The 23,062-nt window shown below is 43.4% G+C and overlaps 2 pseudogenes across 2 annotated transcripts; one reads left to right on the forward strand and one right to left on the reverse strand.

Annotated features, from left to right (window-relative positions):
- Positions 1 to 276: 276 nt before the first annotated feature.
- Positions 277 to 5,859, reverse strand: LOC143596489 (uncharacterized; annotated as a pseudogene). The gene is made up of 5 exons (XR_013146718.1): positions 5,528 to 5,859; positions 5,359 to 5,456; positions 3,869 to 4,217; positions 591 to 645; positions 277 to 515 (listed from the first exon to the last, which is right to left on the reverse strand). The product of XR_013146718.1 is annotated as an uncharacterized LOC143596489 (transcript).
- A 14,461-nt stretch (positions 5,860 to 20,320) lies between these two features.
- On the forward strand, positions 20,321 to 22,890 carry LOC143596490 (GDSL esterase/lipase At5g14450-like; annotated as a pseudogene). Its single transcript, XR_013146719.1, has 4 exons — positions 20,321 to 20,776; positions 21,665 to 22,047; positions 22,133 to 22,405; positions 22,603 to 22,890. The product of XR_013146719.1 is annotated as a GDSL esterase/lipase At5g14450-like (transcript).
- The last annotated feature ends 172 nt before the right edge of the window (positions 22,891 to 23,062 follow it).

Here is a 23,062-nt window from a genome sequence, read left to right on the forward strand (position 1 = left end):
GTTTCAGTTAACGTCAATGATCAACATGATTGATTTGGTAATTTCTTCCTTTCTACGTACTTTTGTTAATCTTGTTGAGGACACAACATGATTATAAGACGATCAAACATTTATAAAGAGATTCGATGTCTCTGTCAATCCAACCATGATTGACCTACCTAATAACCATTAACCAATAGAATCAATGCCCTTTACCAAAATTCTTGAAATTTCTTTTTGAGATGACTAAAGCCTTGAAAAACCTGATGCAGAATCTTCATGTGAACTGGGTCATCAGCAATAAGTTTCAAGATAAACAAACAATTAATACAAAACTTTTGCATATCCCTCATGGAACATGTTTGACAGTTGATTACAAACAATCAAATTCATCAACGAAAACAGTAATCAAATGTTCAAAGTAAAACACAAGCAAACTCGATATCACAGGGGATATATATCATGTGGATTGGGTCTTTTTCTTCTTCTTTGATGCCAGTTCACTCAGTTCGATTTCTATCGACATTCTCTTTGTCCTACAAGAAACATCGCATCTTATATCAGAAAAAAAATTATAAAAAATCAGAAAATAGAAAAATACAAACATATACCTCTTAGAAAGCTCCTGTGTCTCGTTACTCTCTTCCTCGCCAGCACCAGCAGTAGAGATGGTCAAAAAAACCGGTTGGGGAACCGGTTTGCCGGTTTAAACCGGAAACCGGTTTTTTAAAAACCGGTTTGACCGGTTTACAAACCGCCGGTTCGTATTTCGGTTACAGGTTTTAGATCCAAAACCGGTTAACAAACCGGTTAATGAAAAAACAGGTTTTTTTAATAACCGGTTATGGAAAAACCGGTTAACCGGTTTATAAAAAAACCGGTTTTTGACCGTTGTGGAAAAACCGGTTAACCGGTTTCTCCATAACCGGTTAACCGGTTAAAAACCGGTTTTTGACCGTTGTATAACGGCTATATGGCCGTTTTTTTTTTTGACCGTTTTTTTTTTTTTTTACCATTTTACCCCCACAAACATCTATATATAGTTTAGGTTGGGTATTGGTTAGATCACACTCGATTATACAACTCCAAACGCTCTAAACGTTTATTTCATACGCGATTATTTTGTTATCTCACGCTCAATTATACCACATTACCACTCCATACGCTCTTATTTCGTAGTCGATTATCATGGCCTCCCAAAGTGCTACTTCATCCGTCAACATGGGTGCCTCGAACACGGGAGAAACGGTCGTTCGGGTCATCCCCACGAAACGAAACCATGATGTTTGGCAACATTTCGACCTATGCGAAATATCTAACGGTAGCCAAAAAGCTCGATGCAAACATTGTTTGAAGTTTTATGGCAAAGATGCAAACTCCACTTTAAAAGCGCATGTACAAAGGCCCTTTTGCAAGGCCTTGAAGGACGAATCGGGAAGTAGTTCGCAGCCGGAGATGACGAATCAAGGGGCGGTGTTTACGTACGACCTTGAAGCGGTACGTCAAAAGTTTTCAAACTTTGTGATTCAACAAACACTTCCTTTCAACCACTTCGACAACCCTCAATTCACGGAGATGATGCAAAAGTATGTTCAACCACGCTACCAACACGTAAGCCGTTCGACCCTTAGAAAAGATTGTCTTAAAGCATGGAAAAACGCTAAATCCGAACTAATTTCATACTTTTCAAACTTACAAACTGGTGTAAACTTAACAACGGATGTGTGGTCGGTACCTCATGGTTCACCCGACTCATACATTTGTGTGACGGCTCATTGGGTTGACCCCGAGTCGTGGCAAATGATGAAACGAACCGTTGCGTTTCAATTGTTTGATTACCCGCACACGGGTAGAAATATTTTTAAACTCTTGGATAAAGTCATTCGACAATACAAGATTGAACATAAAATCTTTTCAATTTCGTTTGATAACGCGTCCAACAATACGGCCGCGGTTGGCCATTTAAAATTAAAGTATAAACCTATTTGTGATGGAGCGTTTTTTCATAGCCGATGCATTGCACATATTATCAACTTGGCCGTGCAAGATGGGTTAAACGTGATCGAAACGCAAAGAAACAATTTTAAAAGAATGTTACGAGATGTTTTTAGCAACAATAAAACATTTTCAAGATACAAAAAATTTTGTGTAGAAGCTAATTGTCAATGGTTGGGGCCAAATTGGGATTGTCCATCAAGATGGAACTCGACTTGTGATATGTTTGAGAAAGCCATCCAACAAAAAGAATCATTAATTGCGTTTCATCAAATTTTGTCAAGTAGGGGTAAATGTGCACCGTACGATCCTAGAAACTGGTTATTGATTGAGATCGTTACGGAGGTCCTTCAAATTTTTAAATCTTGCACAACTAGTTTATCCGGGGTTTACTATCCAACAAGCCCCATTGCTTTACAAAAAATTGCTGTCATGTGCACAAAGTTGAGTGAACTTCATTGTAGGGGTGCACCTTATTTTGATATGGGTGTAAAAATGAAAGAAAAATTTAGAAAATATTTTCAAGAACTACCCGCTGTTTTGACATGTGCTGCTGCGTTAAACCCTTGCATCAATGTTGGTGGTGTTGAAGCTTTAATAGAAAAAATTTGTGATGAGCTAGAGTTAAACGACGATCAAAACCCCTATTATAGCCAAACTTTAAAGAATGCTTTCAACACCACCTTGTCAAACATGTATGATGTTTACCTTACAAAATACGGGTCGTCTTCCCAAATTCATGACTCGTTAAGAGCTGTTGCCCAATCCCAATCCCAAACCGACCTTGAAATGGGGATGTACTACATGATTTGGGAAGACGCCGGTAAACGTCAAAAGGTAAACACCCCAAGCAGTGAACTTGGAAGGTATGGTGGTACCAACTTTGTGAAACACATGACTCCGGATGAATTTAGAAGTCTTGATTTGCTGGCTTGGTGGAGAGGTAAGGAGGATGAGTTTCCGATCCTCGCCGCCATGGCCAAAGATTTACTAACGGTCCAAGCTTCCACGGTAGCTTCGGAGTCTGCTTTTTCTGTTTCTGGCAGGGTTATATCGATTAGGAGGACTCGACTCACTCCACCAGCTATAGAGATGTCGATTTGCTACAAGGATTACTTGGACTCTTTAGATAGGGCACAACATCAACGCTCACTCGAGGGGGAAATGGAGTATGAGGCGGGCTTGTATGAAGACGAGGTCAATGAAGGACACACTCAACCAATGACCGATGAAGAAGCCGCGTACGACGATTACCTAAGGAATAGCTCGGGATCGGGTAGCGAAGAAAATTAGTTAAAGAAACAGCAAACATGGAGGCAAATAATGAGTAAGAAACAGCAAGTTGTTCATGTAATCGTGTCTAAGCATTCTTTAATGTTTGTATTTTTGAGTTACGAATATGCGATAACGATTTAATGTTTGTATTTTTAATGTAAAAACTATAAATGAAAGTTATGTGTTTTTAATCTTCCAAGCAAAGAACCCTAACAACGAAAGCAAAGAATGGCTTCGGTCAGTCCGTTTTGCCTTGTAGTTACCGGTTTGTTTATACTGTGAAAAAATAATGGTTATTTAAAAAAAAAAAAAAAAAAAAAAAAACCGGTTAACCTAAAAACCGGTTATTTAAAAAACCGGTTAATAAAAAAACCGGTTTATTAACCGGTTTCTAAACCGGTCCTAACCGGTTAGACCGGTTAGGGTTTTGACAGACAAAAACCGGTTATTAACCGGTCCGGTTATTAACCGAACCGGTTTTTTTCCGGGCCAAAAAAAACCGGTCCGGTTTTTTTTAAAAAAACCGATTTGTGCACCTCTAACCAGCAGCATCTAAACGCACCATGACCACAGTTGAGTATATTCATATTGCTTGCAACAAATATTATAAATATTAGAATTTTATATGTACCTGTTTCATCGGCATCATCATTTTCTGGATCCGCATCTGAATCTAGATCAGACCCCCATCGATCTTTCCCGTTATCAAAGTCCCAACGTTCTCCAATCGGAGGCATCCAGAACTCTTCTTCCTCTGCATCACTATCCTGTTCTTCTGGATTCCTTACTTCCGATATCACCTTACTAACATCAATCTCCTTTTCTTTTTTCTTCTTGTCCTTCTTTTTTCTTACCTTCTTCTTTGCTCTTTGAAGCCTTCTCTGGTTTCTGCTCGCCTTCTTCTACTACCACCAAATCATTTGATGATTCTTTTCCAGCTTCAGCTTCAGCTTCAGCTTCCTCTTTCTCTGTTATCAGGCATAAACAATATAATTAGAATTGCACGATTGAGTGAAACAATAAAACTATGATAGTTATAAACTCTGCGTTCGAAATTTAGCAAACGTTAAAGATGATGTGATTATGGATTCTGATTGCCAAACAGATTACTCATCAATAGGTGCGGTAATTCCTGACACGACTAAAAAAAAGGTTTTGGGTCAGCTAACACGACCCGTTTTCTTAAATAGGTCAACCCGAACAAGACTCATTTAAAAAAAAAGGGGTCAATCTGAACACAACCTCTTAAGATGTAATTTGACCTGTTAACCTGTTTAAGAGTTTTTTTAAAAAATTACAGAGATGAAATGTTCAAAAACTTAAAAATAAATATCTAAATTTTTAAGTTTTCATACAACTAGTAAATTTTAAAAAGTGAAATTAATTTCTCTTTAGAATCTTTTTATCTAGCTGCTCATTCTCTGATTATTCTCATTCACTTACTCTAATCTCAAAACACAAGTTTGTTAATTGGAAATGAGAGATAAACACATACAAAAAAAAACAATTAAATAGCACAAATACAAAAAAAGTTTCATACCAATCCTAGTTATTAATTGTGAATTGTTTGTAGTTTGTAGTAAGTCACTAAGTATTACTCCAATTTGTAAATGAACATAAAACAAGTCAACCCGAAACACGACACAAGTACTAGATTCATTTGCAGTTAACTTGCTTAGTTGTTGGAGTGGGAGTTGTAATCTTATAGAAAGATATTTGCAGGGAGTAAAAGAATTCAACATGTAACCCACCAACCCGACACGATTTACACCCCTAATCACGATAATAAAAATCCCGACTTGGCTCCGATTAATCCCCAGACCCCTATGGCCCTATTAATTGCTAGCCCCTACCCCACAAATAGTTGTCACTCTTATCGATTAATCGCTATTTGGTCAAACTGGATCAAAATTGAAAATTGTATATATAAAATTTGGTATATATTTGTATATTTCAAAAAATACATATAATTCCAATCCGATTAATCCCAATTAATCGCTAGCCCCTGATATACCACCCGACTATCGCCTAGCGAGTTCTACAACACTCCCACTAGTTATCACACAACAAACAACAAGTAATCAGTAAAAAATGAAATCCCAAACAAACCTAGCATGGTGAGAAAACGTCTTCCATTGATATGCTTCCATATATGCTCTTCAGTTTTGTTCACAGTATGTCCAGTCAACTTGCAAATCAACTTAGAACTGAAATCACAAAAAAAAAAACCCACTAAATTTGTAAACCCTAAAACATAATTTCAATTAATTAATCGTACCGGCAAAGAGGGTCTTGGTTGAACATATTAAGTGGAGGCTTAGTACGAGCCAAGGCGGCATCGATGAGACCGAGGCGGCAGTGCTTGGTTTGTGCGTATGATTCACGAGCATCGCCGGGCAACTCGTGTCCGGTTTGGACGCATTTGTAGCGGCCGTTTTCGAGCTTTTTGAACTTGGGTTTGCCTAATAAGAATTTGCCTTCAATTGGTTGTTGGTTTTCGGTTTGTGGCTGTTGCTTGGTTTCGTTGTTCTTCTTTTTCCCCATGAACTTGTTTACGAAGCTCGGTTTGAGTTTGATTTGAGATGGTTGAGTGCGGAGGAGACTGTTGTTTTCTTTTCTAGGGCAAACAAATATCACAAATGTATTCGTTGTTGTGTTATTTTTTTAAGGACAAAACAAATATAAAAAAATAATAATAAATATTTCTCGGCTAGTCCATTTGGTTATGACAATAAAGATAAGATTTACGCTTATAGGGTTGCCGAGTCAGCCCTAGCTATGGCGGGCAATGTCGCGTGGCGATGTGAAGTGCAAAGTGCGTCATACTGCGCCCATCGCTCTTCGTCCGTGTCCATGCGCGTTGGGTGTTTTGCTCCCTTGCTAGGACTACTGAGTGTGTCTTGTCATATAAAAATATCATTATGTGAGTTTCTTCTTTATAAATAGCTTACAAGTTTTTCTTCCTAGCGATGTGGGACAAGTTCTCTTTTCTTATTTATATTTATATGGGATAACTTCACTTTCTTCTTTTACAAATGTGAGACAACCCCACCTTCTTATTTCTCCACTTTCCCTTTGCTTATATTTTGGTTTGTTATATCGTCAGTTTGAATCCGAGCCAAAACGGAGGATTTATCCTGCATGTGTTACACCAAAGGGTTTCGATAGTAGCGGCGCAATTGGTGTTAAGTGGCAACAAAGGGAGAACGGTTCTCTGAGGATGCAAGAAGGACCCATGAACCAAGGGTTATGTCCTTCAGGAGAAACACTATAAGGTTCCTAACCAGCATTGACAGCAAACCGGCCTGCAACCACACGGTCATATTGTAACTTGTCGCCATTCAAAAAAAAATGAAAATTCTATTCAATCCAAATTTTACAAATTGAACGTTCTCTATTCATTAAATTTAAACAAACTTCTAAATAACGTATCTACTTTATTTATTGTTCAAATTGTTTATGTTACCAAAACTTGTAAAAGTATACTAATGAAGAGGTAGGTCCCAGCAGAGCCCAGTTGGTCCCGCAAGACTCACCTTGAACAGGGACGTCTGCGCAAAGGCCATCTGCTTCCGCAGGACCCACCATGCTCAGAGAACCTTACGCGCAGTACGCAAGCTGTACACGCAGGGAAAGCCTCCCAATGGTGAAGTACCCCGCCTGTTCCCGCAGTTGCGGATACAAGCCATCAGGGAAGGCTACCCGCAGACAGCAGGGCTACACGCACAAGACAATAGATACTTCAGTAGTCACATGAAGGAATGAGCAAGACGGGAACAATCCCGCCAAAATGAGCCAGTCCGTATGATTCTGAAAGATCTTCTGTACTATACCTACCAAGGTATGGATAGGACAGACAATCTGACCAGAACAGCCCATGAGTCAATCACAGGGTGACAGCTCACCGACAACAGTACGAGGAGGAGCACCCTCTAGTACTGTTTGTCACTATTAGCCGCTGCCTACTCACCAACCCTTACTGCAGGGCGTGCGCAGCCTACAGTTGGTGAAATAGTGTTACTGTTGGCCGTAACCTATTCACCAACCAGCATGGCCTGCGTATAATCCACAGTAGGTAGGACGTGCATAATCTACAGTTGGAGGAATAGTGCAGCCGACATAGTTACTGTTGGCCGTAACCTATCCACCAACCAGTATGGCCTGTGCATAGTCCACTGTTGGTAGAACAGGAATACTATTCAGCCGGCTGTACCTTCTAGGAAACCTACCTTCGGCTATAAATACTCCAACATCTTGGAATGGTAAGATCATCGGCTATCCAGTTATCTAGCAATCTCTTAATATACACTTATATTCAGAGCAATCTAGTCTGATTCTCACGCCGGAGGGTGGTCACAAGGAGGAACCCCCCCTTCTCAGTGACGAGCTTACGGTGTTTGTTTTGCAGGTCTCCTGAAGAACAGCCTTCTCAGTTAGATCTCATCCGTGGGAAACATTACTTAACCCCCAGATTATCTATAATCTGTCCAGATTATCTATAATCTGTCCAGGGTTCACTTAGTGTTTCTTCATTGGCGCCATCCGTGCATAAAAGCTAGAACTATTTTAGTTTTTTCACAATTTCTGAAGAAATGGTTAACGTTACTCCGGTCCAAAGGCCAGTAACCGACCAAGAAACCCCGGTAACAACCCCAGCAACTGGGGGGAACACCGGCGGTTATACAATCCTTACGAACACTACTCCGACTACCAAAGCCGGAGCAAGTGCAGTAAATATTCCACTGGGGTCCACCGACACCCAGTTGGAAAAACGAACAAGGGCCCCTCGCCAAACACTAGATCAAGTGAAGGCATGGGCCGAAGCACGGCAAAGAGAATTCCAAGCCGAATTGGATGAACGCTTGCGTTCAGCTCAACAGGCTGACGAATTCGGCAGTACTCGCCAACACCTCAATATGAGCAGTGACTGCGAGTACTCAGACGAGTTAGAGTCCGATACCGACGCGAACCCTCGCCATAAGGCGAAAGGGAAGCGTAAGGAAACGGACGTCCAACCAAAAAGGAATTTTGGGGAAGCTTTTAAACCAATCGCGGAGAGAAACCCGCGTGACTTCTCCAAAACCTTTAGACCAACTGCTACAAATGCAGGAAAGTCAAAATTCGCAAGGGACATTGCGGAAGCAATCGCCCCGAGAAGTGCCAAACAGATGTCCAACATTGGCACTTATGATGGTCTATCCGACCCAGACGACCATTTGAACAGGTTCATTGCGGGGGCTACCGTCAGCAACTGGACGGAACCCACGTGGTGCTACATGTTCCAGATGACTCTGGTCGGAGCGGCAAGGGCATGGTTCGATCGTTTACCGATCCACCACATATATGACTGGGCGGACTTTCAGAACAAGTTCAGCCAGCACTTTAGCCAACAGAGGAAGTACACTGAAGAGCAGTGGACGATCCTCAACTGCGTGAGAGAGGAGGATGAATCTTTACTAGACTTCATCACCCGCTTCAACTCCAAAAAGCTAAGTCTCGGCAACATAAGTGAGGTTCTGGTTCGCGCCGCCTTCATCCAAGGCGCCGAATACCCAGAACTTATCCGCACATTGACGGGTAAGGATGGCATGCCATCAACTTGGGATGCCATCATGACGGCGGCAAAGCGCTTTGCCGAGACGGAAAAGCAACTGGGAAGGGATCTTCCCCAGAGTACACACCTCTACACGCAGAGGACAAGGGAGAACAACGTTAGGACCGCCCGGCAGAACAAAAAGAGGCGGCTAGGTATTTGGCAGTCAAGGGTAAACTTTGACACCTCATCCAGCTCTCGCCCTCTTGTTGGCGGAAGGGACAACACACACCCTTCAAACCGAAAAAACTGGTGGACGCCACTCACCAAGAGCGTCACGGAGATATTTGCCACGGAAAAATTGCCATGGCCAAAAGCCCCATTGATCCGGCAGAAACCTAATGCGGATCAAAGCAAGTCCTGTGATTTCCACGGGACAAAGGGTCATGGTACTGAAGAGTGCACATCCTTGAAAGACATTGTTGAAGCATTTGTCAAGGATGGAAGACTTGCACATCTCGTGGCATCAATCAGGAAGGGAGGAAGGAGTGACAACCGGTACAGAGGTAACGGACGAAAGCCCGTCGATATCAGCATCAACATGGTTCATGGCAAGGTCGGAGGAAGAAAAAGACGAATGACAGAACCATGCGCGTGGAAGGAAGCTGAGGTGCGCTTCCCGCGAGTGCCAGGAGGCCCCAGCAAAGAAGGCCCCATCGTCATCAAAAGCCAGCTGGGGCATTACATCACTTCCCGCACTCTTGTTGACAACGGCGCTTCGTCGACGGTGATGTACAGGCAGTTCTTTGACAAGCTGGATGATGAAGACAAAGAACGCTTGGAAACGGTCTACGCTTCAATGGAAGGGTTTGATGGCAGCACAGAAACCCCCCTGGGTATCCTATCTTTCCCCGTTACTCTTACCGATGGGAATCATTCACGCACAGAGGACGTGGATTTTGTCGTGATGAGAAAGCCACACCACACGTACGACATCCTATTCGGAAGAGACGGGATGGCAAGATTCAACGCCGTGGTATCTTCAGTCCACGGCATGATGGGATGGCCAACAGCTGAGGGTGTAGCGATGATCACTGGCATTCCCCAGGTATGCATCGCATCTGTCTCATCTAAACCCAAACCAAAAATGGCCAAACCAACCATCACCGAACCGGAAAAATGGGCCTTCAATGGCAAATACCCCGACCAGGCCGTTACCATTGGACCAACAATCGTTGATCCCACCCGCACCTTACTCAAACGCCTACTGCAGAAAAACGCTGACATCTTTGCGTGGACACCAGCTGACATGACTGGTGTACCCCGAAGTAAGGCGGAGCATAAGCTCAAGTGCGATCCGGCTGTTACGCCAGTCGTACAAAAGCGCAGAGTAATGGGGCCTGAACAAACTAACGCGTGTAGAACCCAAGTCAAGGAACTCCTTGACGCAGGCATCATACGCGTTAGTAGATATCAAACATGGGTTGCAAATCCCGTAATGGTACCGAAGAATGACAAACAATGGCGCATGTGCATAGATTTCAAAGATTTGAACAAAGCATGCCCCAAAGATTGTTATCCGTTACCAGAAATTGATCTTAAGGTAGATTCGTTGGCACCATTTCGCCTTAAATGCTTCTTGGATGCGTATAAGGGGTACCATCAAATCCACATGGCCGTAGATGACCAGGACAAAACCGCGTTTCGGACGCCCGATGGTACATTTTGTTATAAAATGATGCCCTTCGGACTTAAGAATGCAGGGTCCACGTACCAACGCCTGATGGACAAAGAGTTTCATGCCCAAATCGGGAGAAACTTGGAAGTCTATATGGATGATTTGGTCATCAAAAGCCCCGAGCCAGAAGCGATGTTGAAAGACATTGAAGAAACTTTCAACACGCTCAGAAAGATAAACATGAAGCTCAACCCGAGCAAGTGTTCATTTGGGATGGAAGAAGGGAAGTTCTTGGGAGTCATTGTTACTAAAGATGGCTTCAGAGCGAACCCTGAAAAGGTCGAAGCCATTGTTAAAATGGAATCACCTACCACCATCAAACAGGCTCAGACACTGAATGGACGACTAGTCGCACTTAATCGCTTTTTGGCAAACCATGCAGATAAGTCGTTTCCTTTCGTGTCAACATTAAGAAACTGCTTAAAGAAAACGCACTTCCGCTGGACACCAGAAGCGGAAGCAGCTTTTCAGGAGATTCGGTCACGCCTGATCGAACTCCCAACACTTACAGCACCACAAGCGGGAGAGGAGTTAATCCTATACCTTTCCGCAACAGATAGAGCAACCGGGGCAGTACTGCTAACAGAACGAAAAGGCATCCAGATGCCAATCTATTATGTTAGCCGTGTACTAACAGACGTAGAAACCCGGTACTCTACCCTCGAAAAATTAGTCTTAGCACTTATACACGCTTCACGCAGGTTAAGACGATATTTCCAGGGCCACCCAATCACCATTCTCACCAACTTCAAACTCTCAAACGTTCTAGGCAAACCCGAATTATCGGGACGTCTAGCCAAATGGGCAATTGAATTGGGAGAATATGCAATTAAGTACAAGCCAAGACCAGCCATAAAAGGCCAGGTCCTGGCCGATTTTATTGCAGAAGTCCCCGCTACGCGGGAGAAACAGTGCCAGGAGGAGGCTCAACCCTCCCCAGCACAGGACATCAACGATATCTGGCGACTCTATACTGATGGAGCAGCCAACAACGAGGGTTCAGGCGCAGGGTTAAAATTAACCAACCCAGCGGGCCAAGAATATACTTACGCTATTCGGTTGGATTTCCCAAGTACGAATAACGAAGCCGAATACGAAGCATTCTTGGCCGGATTGAGAATTGCGCGTAAAATGGGAGTGAAAAACTTGGAAGCCCACGTGGATTCCATGCTGGTGGCCAACCAAATAAATGGGACGTACACGGCTGTGAACGACACAATGGCCCTGTACCTCGCCCAGGCAAAAACCCTTATGCGTGATTTTAATGATTGTAAAGTCATACACGTTAAGCGCAGCGAAAACAAATCTGCGGATGCGTTAAGCAAGCTTGCATCACTAGCCTTCACCCACTTGGGAAAGGACATCCGCATTGAACTCCTCGAAGCACCATCAGTCCCGCACAAGGAAATTTGTGTCATCCAAACCGGTACAGAAACGTGGATGACACCAATAATAAATTACCTTGCAGCAGGAACACTACCAGAATCAAAAACACAGGCAAGAAAACTACGCTGTAAAGCACTAAACTATCAACTCATCAATGACAACCTTTACAGACGTAACTTTCTTGGCCCACTTTTAAGATGCGGGGACAACCAAGATGCTGACTACCTCTTAAGGGAAGTACACGAGGGCATCTGTGGAGTTCACGCAGGTCCCCGCGCTGTTGTGGCTAAGCTGAACAATGCGGGATACTTTTGGCCGGGGATGCATATGGATGCACTGGCATACACTAGAAAATGCAGGTCTTGCCAGCTTTACGCACCCAACACGCATCGCCCGAAGAACGAACTTGTTCCAGTCACTTCTTCGTGGCCATTTCAGAAGTGGGCCATCGATGTGACAGGCCCATTTCCCACAGCAGCAGGAAATGTTCAGTTCCTAGTGGTAGCCATCGATTACTTCACCAAGTGAATAGAAGCAAAACCTTTAGCCCAAACAACCGCAAAACATATCAAAAAATTTATTTGGGAATTTATTATTTGTCGTTTTGGACTTCCACAGAATCTGGTGAGCGATAACGGCACCAACTTTGCTGACAAGAAGTTACAGCAGTGGCTGAAAGAACTTCAAATCACCCACACCTTTACCTCAGTGGCACACCCGCAAGGTAATGGTGAGGTGGAAAGAGCAAACAAGAGCATCGTCGATGGCATAAAGAAAAGACTCTTGAAACACAGATCCGGCTGGGTGGACGAGCTCCCGCACATCCTTTGGGCAAACAGAACGCTGAAAAAGGCCAGTACGGGGGAAACCCCGTTCAGTCTCACTTATGGCACTGAAGCCATGGTCCCAGTCGAAATTGGTTTACCCTCACCAAGGGTCTTGATCCAGCCAGAAGACAATGATGCGGAAAGACGGTTAGACCTTATGCTAACCGAGGAACGCAGAGACTTAGCCGCAGTGCATGAAGAAAATTACAAACGACAAATGCAAAGGTACTACAACACGCGGGTAAAACTCTGCAACTTCAATGAAGGAGACTACATACTGCGTAACAACGAGGCTTCAAACCAAAAGCGCCCAGGAAAGCTGGCCCCGGTCTGGGAGGGGCCATACATTATCAAAGAAGTCCTGGGAAAAGGCGCATACCGGCTTGAGAGGCTCGATGGCACTCATATCCCAAGAACATGGAATGGAGCTCAATTACGCAAATGTTATATGTAGATCAATTCCAAACTTGTAAAGAAAAGGCCTAGAGCCACTTCTAATGGAAATGATTCTCCTTACACAATGTGTTGATAGCCTTACCTTTAACTTATGAACTTCCCATGTGCCGGTATTCACCGCACCAATGCGTGAAGAAGTAAGTAGTTGCGTGTGGAAGGCGGCAAAACCCGCATAAACACAACGCTAAAAATGTTAAAAAGTTCTAAGGAAAACCTACACGCAGGTCAGTGGTAAGTAAAGTTTAGCCATCCTTGTAAGTGCAAGTGACGGTCTTACCAGCACAATCACAAGCAAGGAAGCAAAACTTCAACCTATCATCTACCACGTTCAAAGGTTAACTTATTCTGAACACTTAGAAAATTTCAAGGAAAAGATGAGGAAAACTTCCGCGCAGGATAAATATAAGTTTAGCCATCCTACTAAGTGCAAGTGACGGTCCTACCCGCACAATCATGAAAGAGGAAGCAAAAATAAACTTATAATTTACCACATCAAAAAGTTAACTTATCTAAGTACTAAAGAAATTGCTAAGTGTAAACATGCGTAAAATAAACAAAGGACAAACACATTCTTTATTTCATCAACTTGAATATTACAAACATTGCTGGGTATATACCCGCATACAAAAGAAGTACAAGAGCAAATATCTACGCTAGTGGTGGAAAGGGATCTTTTGGATCATGCTTCAGGACCACTCCCACTTGGACCCGCACCATCGGCAGAGTGTGACGGTTCAAGGAAAGCTCTAAGGACAGCAAGCCCATCATCAGCAGCAGCAATTTCATTAACCTTCTCCACCACCGGATGCGGGAAGGCAGCATACTGGTTCACTGCTTGGTCATAAATAGTTTCGGTATCCGCATTATACAAAGGGAAGTTGGAAGGCGGGACGCCTTTCTCAGCAAACCCTAGACCAAGCAGGAAGCCGGTCCGTTCCCCATCCTCATGAGAAGCGTTGAGGGCTGCGCTCATAGCATCGTCGTAAGATGTCTCTGAAAAGACCCGATGCACAACCTACAAAAAATGTACAAGTATAAGAACTTCTATCCTACAAAGGAAAGCGTGACGACATAAAGCTAAAATACCTGAGGCAACGCTTCTCGAAGAAGCCATTCCTTGACAACCAGAGCTTGGGTGCAGGCGCGTTCAGCTTCGTTCTTATTAAGATTGGCGAGAAGCATATCCTTTGCAGCGGCCTCTTCAACGCCCTTAAGCTTCCGCTCGGTGTGCGCAAGCACACCCCTCTGGTCCAGGATCTCTTGAAGCTTCTTCGCATCCTCCATAGCCAAGGCATCATGAGCCTGTTGAAGAGCCTCTAACTTAGCTTTAAGTTCTTCATTCTCCAGGCGGAGAGGCTCAGCAACAGCTTCAGCCTTGGTGGCCCTCTCGGTCGCGTTCCTCGCAGTCTCCTTAGCTAGCCGAAGCTGTTCGTTAACAGCTTGGGCAGCCTTGGAGCGGGCCTCGAGTCGCGCTTGAACCTCAACCTCGAGGGCCTTGAAGGCCTTCTCCTTCTCCGCAGATGCTGCGGTTAGTTTTTGGTTCTCCTCCCGGAGAGCACGCGCCTGAGATACTTCTTTAACGCGAGCTGCTTTCAACTTGTCGTTTTCACGACAAAGCAGCTCGACGCGTGGCTGCATCCGGGCCAGGAGAACCCGAAGCTCGTTGGTTAGCCTACCCTCCTGGTAGCTAACCATGGCTTCCCCCAACGCACCATGGGGAGCAGCGTGGCGAGCCCAGTCCACGCACTCCACAGGTGTGCGAAGGGTTGTTCCTCGGCGAATGTTCCATCTTGGAACATACACTTCATTGGAATCCGACACTGCAAAAGAAACAAAGCAGTTAGGAAAAGATGATAAAAATTGCATAAAGGACAAAAGAACCCTACGCACCTGTAGGGTCGATCACAGGCCGATAGCCACCGAACCCATCACCTGAACCTAAGGGAAATCCATCCAAAAGGTCAGGCAGATGGGAAGGTAACAAAGATCGGCGAGAAGCCCCGCGCGTACCTGAAGGTCCAGCCGTCGAGGCCGATGGCGGAGGCGGCATGGTTTCCGCCGCAGTCGATGGCGGAGGCATGGTGTCCGCCGCGGACGCCGCCGAGGAGTCAGCAGCAACAGTAACCGCCGGCTCGGTGAACGATGCTGTAAAAATTGCACTCACCGCCGGCGGTGACGTCATCTCGGCTGGAACAGTTGGCTCAAAGGATTAAGCAACTGGACCAGCGGAAGCAGGCGAAGGTGCCTGGGTCGACGCCTCAGGTAGGCTGACCGAGCCTACCGTCATTGGCGGAGAGGTACTCCCCTGCGCTCCACCCTGGAATGCGTTAACATCCACGCCTGCAGAAAGAAGACAAGTGTTAATAAATTTATGAAGTATGATAAATCTACAAAAAGAAGAATGTTTATACTTACGGGTTTTCTTGAGCCTGAACGTACGGACGGGCGGGGATGAACCCGATGGAGCCGGTCTCTTGATGCCGGTCACCGTCGTCGTCGGTTCTCCAGAGGTAACAGTCGTAGCCTCCGGAGCAGTGGTCTTCTCACCACCGGGGTTCCCCGCCACCTCTTCATTATCTGACTCGGTGTCAGATAGAAGCACCGGATCAGCTGTGGAGGCCACCTTCTCCTTCCCTTTCCCGCCGGCAGCCTTCTTCTTCCGCACTAGCGGAGGACCATCTGCGGATTCCTCAGAAGAAGACAGGATGTAAGGAATTCCAGCAGCGGGTACAGCATTGAGGGGTTGAGGATAGAATATCGCCTTACCTGGCCGCCGGTGGCTCAGGATCTCTTGGCCCGGCGGATAGACCTCCACAAACCGATCCGCCATTTGTTCCAGGATGGGCAACTCGTTCTCGTCTAGAGCACGAGTACCCATCCGCGCGGGACCGTCAGCTTCCCGCGGGTACAGGAGCGACTCCAAGTTGTTCCCCTCTGAAAGAAAATAAACAGTTAGAAGATAAACTCGTAAAAGCAAAGAGAAACGGAGCATACCGTAAGGGATAGAGTTCGAACCGTATTCGAGGACGATTGGAACCTTTTGCGCGTTAGCCTCTTTCCACACTCGGCTCATCCCCAACATCACCATCCCGGACTCTGGAAACCGGAAAACCGGAGATTGGACCCGGGATATCCTCGAGAACCATTCCGCCTCCTGGTAGTTGGTGGCGTGAAGGCTCGGAATTGCTTGGCCATTTTTAAACTTCATGGCGATGGGGATGACGCGGGCAGAAATGTAGAAGAACTCCTGCTTCCACGAACGGAGACTGCGCTCGGTTGCACAAATCTTCAAACCCTTGATACGGGTTGTCAGTGTATACCACCCCTGGATGCACCTCCAAGTGTAGAAGGTCATCAGGCGGTCAACATGGGGCTCGAAGCCCAAAATCCGGCACACCCACTCGAAATGGCGAATCTTGGCGATCGCCATAGGGTGTAACTCGGTCAGATGAACACCGTGCCTCTCAAGGACACGGTAAACAAACTTTGTCAACGGGAACCTAAGATTCCCGTAGACAAAGAATGCTGCATAAACCCCGATCTTGCCTCTGGGGGCATCGTACACGGTCTGATGGGGTTCAGGAACTCAGGCTCGAAAGGATCGAGCATGAACTTCCTAACAATGTACCGGTACTGATCGCCGGGCAGAGCACACTGGCACTCACCAGCAGTACTCTTGTCATCGGCCGAAGACTCAAGATCACGAGAAGACATTGTGCAGAAAAAAGAAAGCGATTTCGGGAAAATGCTAGCCTGAAAAGGGGAGTATTTGCCGGAAATCGCTAAAGAAGAAGAAGAGAAGGGTGAAAGTGTGGATTGCAAACAGCCCTCTCCCCCTTTATATACTAATCGCAATTAATGCGATGAATTTAATGCGGAGGAGAGAGAAATCGAAGGTGCAATGAAACTATGACACGTGGCATAAAGCAGGCTGGCAACAGCTGTTGACAGGACGTGTGCCAGCAATTTCGCGGCCACGCGCCTGAAAAATCGCGCCCACGCGCCTGAAAAAGAGACTGGAATGACCATATAATGTCACGTCACCATAACTTCCTGCACGTCCTGACACAGTCAGAAGAAACCGTCGCACGACGTTTCAGACGTTTGGACTGTTCCTATCTTTCTACCAACTCTTCGAATTTTGAAATTCAAAATTCAAAAAAGATTCAAAAGTAAGCGGGAAAACACCCCTTACCTTGGCAAACAAGTAACCGTAAGACGGATGCAGGTACAGTGTTAAGGCAAAACCCTTCACATACCTAGCACCTGCAGGGAATTGAAACCAAGAAAACCTTGGCAACCAAATAACCATAAGCCGGATGCGGGTACAGTGTTAAGGCAAAACCCTTCACATACCTAGCACCTGCAGGGAATTGAAACCAAGAAAACCTTGGCAACCAAATAACCATAAGCCGGATGCGGGTACAGTGTTAAGGCAAAACCCTTCACATACCTAGCACCCGCAGGGAATTGAAGCCAAGAATACCTTGGCAACCAAGTAACTATAAGACAGGTGCGGGTACAGTGTTAAGGCAAAACCCTTCACATACCTAGCACCCGCAGAGAATTGAAACCAAGAAGGATCTTCTAGGCAATGCTTGCGGATAGAGGAATAACATCCCCGCATAAAGGGAACGTCGAGAATTATATTGTTTGAAACTCCGTAATGGAATTGGTGGTCTTAGCATAATTGATCACTATGTTGAAAACCACCAGAACCTCATGGAGACTATATACAAGTGAGACTCAACGCTCCTGCCTTGCGAGAAGGTTACATACCTACCCGCATCATACCCAAAGATCAAGCAAAAAAATCGGGAATTTTTGCAAGTGACACTAGGAAACCCGCGGGAAGAATCCCCACGGAGAACCTTAAAACTAAAAAGCCTTTTCAAAACCCCTTGCTCAAAGTCCAAAAGTTCACCTCACTTTATTAAACATTCATGAGAAGAACATTGGACTGGGGGGACTTGAAGAGGTAGGTCCCAGCAGAGCCCAGTTGGTCCCGCAAGACTCACCTTGAACAGGGACGTCTGCGCAAAGGCCATCTGCTTCCGCAGGACCCACCATGCTCAGAGAACCTTACGCGCAGTACGCAAGCTGTACACGCAGGGAAAGCCTCCCAATGGTGAAGTACCCCGCCTGTTCCCGCAGTTGCGGATACAAGCCATCAGGGAAGGCTACCCGCAGACAGCAGGGCTACACGCACAAGACAATAGATACTTCAGTAGTCACATGAAGGAATGAGCAAGACGGGAACAATCCCGCCAAAATGAGCCAGTCCGTATGATTCTGAAAGATCTTCTGTACTATACCTACCAAGGTATGGATAGGACAGACAATCTGACCAGAACAGCCCATGAGCCAATCACAGGGTGACAGCTCACCGACAACAGTACGAGGAGGAGCACCCTCTAGTACTGTTTGTCACTATTAGCCGCTGCCTACTCACCAACCCTTACTGCAGGGCGTGCGCAGCCTACAGTTGGTGAAATAGTGTTACTGTTGGCCGTAACCTATTCACCAACCAGCATGGCCTGCGTATAATCCACAGTAGGTAGGACTTGCATAATCTACAGTTGGAGGAATAGTGCAGCTGACATAGTTACTGTTGGCCGTAACCTATCCACCAACCAGTATGGCCTGTGCATAGTCCACTGTTGGTAGAACAGGAATACTATTCAGCCGGCTGTACCTTCTAGGAAACCTACCTTCGGCTATAAATACTCCAACATCTTGGAATGGTAAGATCATCGGCTATCCAGTTATCTAGCAATCTCTTAATATACACTTATATTCAGAGCAATCTAGTCTGATTCTCACGCCGGAGGGTGGTCACAAGGAGGAACCCCCCCCCCCCCTTCTCAGTGACGAGCTTACGGTGTTTGTTTTGCAGGTCTCCTGAAGAACAGCCTTCTCAGTTAGATCTCATCCGTGGGAAACATTACTTAACCCCCAGATTATCTATAATCTGTCCAGATTATCTATAATCTGTCCAGTGTTCACTTAGTGTTTCTTCAACTAAGCAAACTTCTATATAACAAATATACTTTAGTTATGGTTTATGTATCAAAACTTGTAAAACATACTAAGCAAAGTTTTAAATAATATATATACACACACTTTATTTATTGTTTATGTGACCAAAACTTGTAAAATATACTAAGCAAATTTTTAAATAACATATATGCCTTATTTATAGTTTGCATGACCAAAACTTGTAACATATACTAAGCAAACTTCTAAACCATATATACTTCATATGTTTTTTATGTGACAAAACTTGTAGCATATACTAGGCTAACATGACAATATACACGTGAAGCATAAAACAAGCAAATTATGTAGGTTGTGGTCTGTTTTCGTTTTTGTTGTCACATATGTTTTCTTCTTCATTTTGATCCACGTGAAATGCAACTACTTTTTTTTACTTGGCATGTTTGGTGTGACAACAAAATTGAACAGTGAATGATGAAAAAGTAGAACCTACTTTGACATACATAGGAATTGTATGAATCGGAAGTAGGGTTTGTGTCAGCGATAAAATGTCCGTAACAAATATCACGAAGCTTAAACCTTTATTGTCCTTAAGGAAGACAATTATTTTTTAAATAAACTAATTAATAAGTAAAATAAATAAGAAAAAGATGGAACATCCTAAGTAGACAATTGAGAGCACACAAACATTTCAATACAACACTAGCTTCTATCCATGGCTATGATAACCTTCCGTACATGCCGAAACCAAAAATCATACCAAGAAAATGATACTCAACATAAATTCACGTCGAGTAAAGATGAAACTAAATCATGTAAGCTCTAACTAATTATAGCAAGCATGGCACAATACAAAGACTCACATGGTTCTCAACCACTCGTGACCATCACAAATTCACAATATTACATGGTCAACTGATTTATTACGTTTTGTTAAATTACTTGTAAAGTTTTACCTTCGTTACTAAAATGGAACATACACAAAGACAAATTAGAAGATAAAAATTAAATATAGAAAAATGACATAAAAACTACAGACAAAAGTACTTGTAATGACTTTTGTCGCATAACACGTTTTGTCGTATAATAATGTATACGGACATAAATGAGTAACAATGACGAGTCACCTTCCCTATCCTTGTCTAACCTTAACCCGCCATGTGTTTTCTGCTCTTCTACTCAATCTACTATATATATTAAGGACCACTAACACATTGCTCAATCATTCAATTCAAATATTGTTACATCACAACCGCACTTATCCTCCTGTCACATATAAGCCCATCAACAGAAGCTAATTCTGCCACATAATTCACTAACAATGAAGTTATTATTTGTAAAACTTGTTGTGGTTTGGATATTATTAGCTATGCTTATATGTGTTGATTTGGCAATGGTGGAAGGAGGAAATGTTGGTACCTTACCACCACAGTGTAGTTGGGCGGGTATCTACAACTTCGGTGACTCGAATTCCGACACCGGTGGGATTATCTGCAGCATTTGTTCCGGTTTCAAAGCCGTACGGTACGACTTTTTTTAAAAAGCCGGTTGGAAGGCTAAGTGATGGACGGGTTCTTCTTGACTTCCTTGGTATCTTCGTTTCTCTAATGTATAAGTTTTTTTCAGATAAAATAAATCCGTTCACTTTAAAGTTTAAAGTTTAAATTAAGAGGTCCGAAAAGTAAAGTGAGTTTGATTTACTTAAAAAAACACTTTTAATAGATATGTTTTAAAAACATGCTTGAGTTTGGTTTTTTTAAAAAAACACTTTTAATAGATATGTTTTAAAAGCATGCTGAAAAAAAAAAAACTTTGACCGTGAAAAGGCTACATATTAATCGGTCAGGTCTCTTAATAAGCCGACAAATTACAAATAGCCCTGTTTTATCGTCACACCTGTAACCTTAACTATTTGAATGGGTATGGCTTATGAGAGTAGGTATTGGATTAATTTTTAATTTTTTGGCGGCATCAGGTTGGTATTGCGATATTTGACTCGATTACTTGAAACATACATATCTGTTCACCTCATTCATACATGCAAACATTTTATTTTTATTGTTTAGTTTTTAATCCTTAGAATTTCATTTTCATATATTACTCTAAACTTGTAAAATTACGTATATTTTCTCAAATAATGCTTGAAGAACATTACACATTATGCATAGAACACTCGTGTTTTGGGAAATATCTAACTTTACAAATTTTGAGATGTATGGAATCTACTGATTAATTAATTTCTTTTATTTGGATGATAAAATTATACAAAACTTAAGATAATAAGAAATGTATGTGTTGAGATTATTTTTAACAAACTAACGGGTAATTGCCTGACACAAAAAAAAAACAAGTACCGGACATACATGGGACACGGTTTTACACATAGATATGGTATTGAGATTAGCTACATCCTTTCCAAACCGGTCCCATTGTCATCTCTACTTCAAATACTCGTGTGATTCGTTGGTTTTGTTGAAGTCGAGTACATCGGGCTACCTTATGTGAGTGCATACCTGGACACAATCAACATTGACTACCGCCATGGTGCCAACTTTGCAACCGGAGGGTCAACAATTCGCAGACAGAACGAAACCATATTCCAGAATGGCGTCAGCCCGTTCTCTCTCGATATCCAGACCATTCAGTTCACTCAGTTCAAAGCCCGAATAATTGATCTATGGAGTTCTGGTCATCCTGCTGCTGATATAAGCCAGCTCCAGAGGCCCAGTGACTTCTCAAGGGCCCTGTTTACAATGGATATAGGCCAAAATGATCTTTCTGCTGGCTTTCGAACACTTAGCGAACAACAGTTACGTGCAGAAATACCCAACATTATCAATGAATTCACCACTTCCATTAAGGTAATCCGAGTCAGTATATTAATAAATAAGGAAATTGCGACGTGTGCTAATACTTGTAGGTTAACTAATGTAATGATGCTGGCAGAAGTTGTATGAACAAGGGGCGATGTCGTTTTGGATTCATAACACAGGACCAGTCGGTTGCTTACCTGTGTCAACATTTTATCTAAGAACCCGAAACCTGGTTAACTTGATCAGTATGGGTGCATAAGGTACCAGAATGATATAGCCATGGAGTTTAACAAGCAGCTCAAGGCTCGAGTGACCATGCTCCGTTCAGAACTAGCCAATGCAGCCATAACGTATGTTGATATATACACGGCCAAATACAAGCTTATCAGCAACACTAAAGAATATGGTAATTAATTTACTAGTAGTTTCAGATAAGAATTAATGTATAATATTTATTTTATTATCAGGAGAAAACTCACATTATATCATATTTAACCGGTAACAAAATTAGTATAAGATATACCCTTAAAAATATACTTAAAATTTCATATTTATGTTGTTTTTATTATTATTGTTCAACAAGTAATCTTGTTTCTCCTGCAGGATTCAATGATGGGCTTAAAGTATGTTGTGGGTACCATGAAAATGATGTTCATATCTTTTACGGGCAAACAGGAATTGTGAACGGGACTACAGTTTTCGGTGATGCCTGTGCAAATCCAGCAACATATGTGAGCTGGGATGGTGTTCACATGACCGAGGCTGCGAATAGATGGGTGGCGAATCATGTACTAAACGGGTCATTATCTGACCCACCGATCCCAGCAACCCATGCTTGTTATAAGCACTTGTAATCCTAAGAATCTGTTAATGTACCCTTTTTACAAACCATGATATCTATGCCTTTTGGTTCATGAAATCTTGCTAAGGTTAGACATGACTCCTTCATAAGAATGGATAAGGAATTAAGGATCCATTATTCTTGCTCGGTCAAGTTCACTTCTTTTCGGACTATAAACGGGAGTCCAACTCGTGTTTTCTTATAACAAATTCTGGAGGGTCA

Source organism: Bidens hawaiensis, unplaced genomic scaffold, assembly GCF_021521415.1.
Source record: "Bidens hawaiensis isolate Kalapana, Puna unplaced genomic scaffold, B.hawaiensis_p1.1 tig00046636_1, whole genome shotgun sequence".
In the NCBI taxonomy this organism is placed as follows: Eukaryota; Viridiplantae; Streptophyta; class Magnoliopsida; order Asterales; family Asteraceae; genus Bidens; species Bidens hawaiensis.